Source organism: Elaeis guineensis, chromosome 3, assembly GCF_000442705.2.
Source record: "Elaeis guineensis isolate ETL-2024a chromosome 3, EG11, whole genome shotgun sequence".
NCBI lineage: Eukaryota > Viridiplantae > Streptophyta > Magnoliopsida > Arecales > Arecaceae > Elaeis > Elaeis guineensis.
The window spans coordinates 8649763-8654354 of record NC_025995.2 but is presented as its reverse complement, the minus strand read 5'-3'; the positions used below and the strand labels follow the sequence as shown (position 1 = coordinate 8654354).

Genomic DNA, 4592 nt, shown 5'->3' with positions numbered 1-4592 from the left:
CTCTGGATGGAGTTAATAGCCCACACATTTACAAGAACTCCAAAGATTTCAAGATGAACTCAAAATTGAAGATTATTGGGAGCTGCATTGTCTTTAAATGGCCAAAGTTTGATCTTAAAGAAGAACAACCCATCATTCATGTGTCCTTGCCAATGTACTCAAAGTACAATCGCATAAAATGAAAACATCATCAGATAAGCATTGTGTCCCATCTTGATCGGGTCTCAACCGAACCTTGGATGGAATCTTCTCAAAGAATGATGGATGCAAAGAAGTCCTAGTACAGTAACTTTGCTTCTAGACAAGATAACTTGTAAGATCTCAACACTGAGGATCTCATTGTATCTCTAAACATGATGTTCCACTAGTGGAGGAATGTTGAAGAGCCTGGGGGTCGGCTTGGGATCCATTTTTCTCTATCCTACTCAACACGTATGCGTGGAGTGGCCTATGTTTCTATAGAGGAAACAAACTAAACTATTTCTATATTCTCTTCACTATTGGCTAAAATTTTCATGTTGAAGCAAGCTCCCTTCCTAAATCCCCATGTACCTTATAGTTTTGAATGATGATTCTTAAGCAGGAGGTTTTGCTTTTTAAAGATCGTGCGTTTGATGAGGCAAGATATTTTGGTTGGTGGGGGTACAATTGAGGAAGTGAATTGATCTCTCCAAGATTAGTTAAGAGTGCCTCCCTACCGGCATGAAACTAAAGAGGTAGCTAGTTGCTTCCCTTTAACAGCAACAAAGGGGCCACCACTATCAATATTAACTTGGATAATAGGATCTAGGAGGTTGGTCAAAAATTCCTTCCATCCCAAAGGGATTGTATTGGCTCTTGTAAGAGTCATATGTCGATCTGTAGAAAAATAAATTCTCTAGGCATGGGCTTCATCAAATCTCCAAGGTGCTCCTCTATAGTTGCCTTCTTTCTAGGATCTTTGGTTTCTCTAGGTCTCTCGAGGTCTAGCTAGAAAACTCATCTTTTATTTTCTATCATTTTCCAACTCTACTACAACTCATTATTTTTTTCAGATAACTATAACTCATTATTTTTTGACATCCTACTATCTCTATAAACAATTCAAACTTCACTGATATTCCAACTTCAAAAATAAAAGTAACTCTCCTCCCCTCCTATGGTATATAGAAATGAAGCCCTAATCAATACTTTTATCTCTCTCTTTCTCTGCATGTTTGTTGCATTCTTGCTACCAGTAGAGACTATGAAGAAGTTGTCAACATCTTATTATCCTTCTACTACTGCTATTTTTTCTTCATCTTTTAGGGATGAAATGAAGCTCTTTATGAGAAGAATTTTGTTAGAAATAATAGAGCACTGGCTGGTGGAGTACTTCTCCAAGTACGATAATATGGCATTGACAAATGTCTTTGAGAACAAGATCATCAGCCGTAGTAGGGGCTTTGCCTTCATTAGGTTTATCGACTCGATCACCATCGAGAGGCCTCTCATAAATACCAAAAAGCACATCATCTTGAGTAGAAAGGTAAGTTATATTTTTTCTTCATTATTATACATGGTTCTTGGTTATTATCCTACTACAAATGTGAATAAATATTACTTCAATCTTGGTTATTTCAACACAAAGAACGAAAAAATTAGTTATTATTATTATTTTTACTATAAAGAAGGGAAAAAGATTAATCCTTGGTTATTATTTTATTGCAATGAGGGAAAGAAATTGATATAATTGGGTTCCTATTTCTTTACATGGTAGAATAGATATTTATCCCATTATTACTTAACTTTGTAGGTTATCTTAGTTATTACTATCTTCTTGATTTCTATTTCTCTAAAAAATATGAAAAAGATTAGTTTCTGATTATTATTTCACTGCAAAAGGATTGGTTCTTGTTTTTTTTTTCATTAAGTAAAAGGAAATATATTTCTTCTTGGTTATTATAAAATTTCCCTTGTAGATTGATTTTTTCTAAACAAAAGAGTCCTAGGTTAATGTTAGCTAATATTTCCTTTTTGTTCAAAAAGATCTTGATATATCTTGTATCAAAGAAAGTAATGTTGCTTTTTATTTTTTTAATTGTCAATCTCATCACTCTCAGAGTATGGAGTTTCCATTGTCTTGCATCTTGTATAGATAAAAAAGGAAACTAATTAATGTATCCTATATTTACTATTAATTTTTGTTTAATAACTAGTGAGATTGGATAGTACCAAAGATGCTATTCTTTTATCATCCTTATTACAAGAAAGCGTATGGTTGATTACTTTTCCTTTTTCCTTTCTGAAATTTCCTATATATTTGGTGTTAATTTTTTCCTTTTCTAGATATAAAACAAGATGATGTTGTTCATCCTTTCCTATTTAATTTCAAAATCATTACGATGATGTAGTGTGTTTTTTATCTAGGTTGAATGATCACTTTGGAAAGTCTAGATTTTTCTTGATAGTCAAAAGTTGTTGGAGAAGAAGCAAAAAAGTTTTATGTTGGTTATTTTTATTTTTACAAAAATATTCTATGGAAATTCCTCCTTGTGGAGTCATTTGTTTTTCTTTTTTAAGTCAAAAGGAAAGAAATTCTTGGTCGCATGCAATTTATTCGACATGTGATTTCTCAAGATAAGAAATGCTATTTATTATCTTTTAGTTAAAATTATGGTTGCTGGAAATGTAATGCATTGTGAGGCTTCTTCATTAATTGTATATTCTTTTATTGATGAAGAACAAATTATATAGGGTTTGCAATATTTGACATATACTTTATGAATTTTTCTTCATATAAATCTTTAATAGTTAACAAAACTCATGTAAAAAAAAAAGCAAGATAAATGATTTGGGATGTAAAGTGGAATATTTACTTAAAGAAAAAGATAGATAGTTCAAAATCCTATATTGTTTGCAAGAATATTAGGCATGCATAATTTTATATTTCGGTATAATTTATTTTGATATTCAAAAATTCATATACATCACACAAATTTAGATGCAAAACCATCCGTTTATCCTCCACTAATGGAAACAATTATAGCTTTACACATGAGCTATTGAGGTATTGTCGAAGAGCCTTCCTTTGAGTTATGAGGCAAGATAATCTACAGATATTCTTTTTTGAATAAACTTATTTATTTCAATAAATGATATTATTTCAACATCAATAGATGATCATGAATCCCAACTATCCAAACTGCATGTTGTAATCTATAGCCTTTAAAATTCTAGAAAACAATGCATAGTCCTATGTGATCCTTAAATAACTCAAGTATTTGCAACTAAAAAATCTCATGCATGCCAAAGCTTGCCTTATATTCCTTAAAAAATATATTGAAGTAGTAATAAGCTTTTTATTGGAATAAAGAGGAAAGGGCTGACTGCATGCAATATGGTTTTCATGTTTCCTATCTTAGCCACTATGATCAGATAATCATCATCATACTTGTAGATTAGAGCATCCATTTTATTTTTCTACCAAAAAAAGAAAAAATATTCTAAAATCTTGGACAAAAAATCTTGATTGGGTTATTCAAAGAATATGAAAAGAAAACAAGTTGATGCATATATTTTTATCTTTATTTCAGACTATGTTTTCAGAAAAGATGGGATAGAGAACAGAAAAGAGTTATATTCACTTGGATTACTTTTTTTGCTAATTTTCTTGATAGTAATTTTTATAAAGAATAATGTTATTTTCTTTGTCTCCTATCTTGTATGCAACAACATATGCTATTTCCATTCTTTTTCATTTTGTGGATAGTTTTCTTTCTCATTGTCTGTCTAATTATTTTTGTATATATATTATTTATTTTTTTAGATAATAATTTTTTAGGTAAAAGTAACAAAAGCTACATGCAAATATCTTAGGTTCCAAAATGATCAACATTCATGTGCAAATTAGTACCAAGATTGAAATGGAGAGCTAATTAATAACATTACTATTCTTCAAATAGGATTCCTTTTAACTTGAGGAAGATTTTTGTAGGTGGTTTGCCTCCTAAGTCGATAGAGAATGAGTTTAGCAATTTTTTTGAGCAGTTAGATAAAATTATAGATACTATTTTGATGCATGATAATTTTGGCCAACTAAGAGGCTTTGGCTTCATTGATTTGACTCAGTGGAGGCTATGGAGAAGGTATTGTAGCATAGGATCCATGAACTGAAAAATAAGCAAGTATAAGTCAAGAGAGCGGTGCCTAAGAATGGTTATAATTATAACAAGAAAATTAACTCTTATTTTAGTGAACATATGATAATTGGTGGAGGAGGATATATTTTTGACTATGACCACGCTAGCTGGTTTCTAACCAATGTATGATCCTACATATGCAAGTCTCCAATTGTGTCTTCATTTTTTCCTAGCTACACTTCTCAATATAATGGCTTTATTGGAGGATACCCTATTGGATGTTATGATGGAATTGGTTATAGCTCTCTACATGCTAACTTAAGGAGCCCTTAATTAGAACAGTCAAGAATTGGTGCTTTCATGGCATAATTTGATGCCTTACAGCAAAACTAGTGGTATCTTAGCTTCCTTGATAGTGACTTTGGTGGTCACATGAATTTTCTTAATCTCAAACACAATGCAACTACAATAATAATAGTAATAATGAAAATT

General features: G+C 31.2%; 1 pseudogene; it reads left to right on the top strand.

Annotated features, from left to right (window-relative positions):
- The first annotated feature begins 1225 nt into the window (after positions 1-1225).
- Positions 1226-4433, top strand: LOC105042359 (RNA-binding protein 1-like; annotated as a pseudogene).
- The last annotated feature ends 159 nt before the right edge of the window (positions 4434-4592 follow it).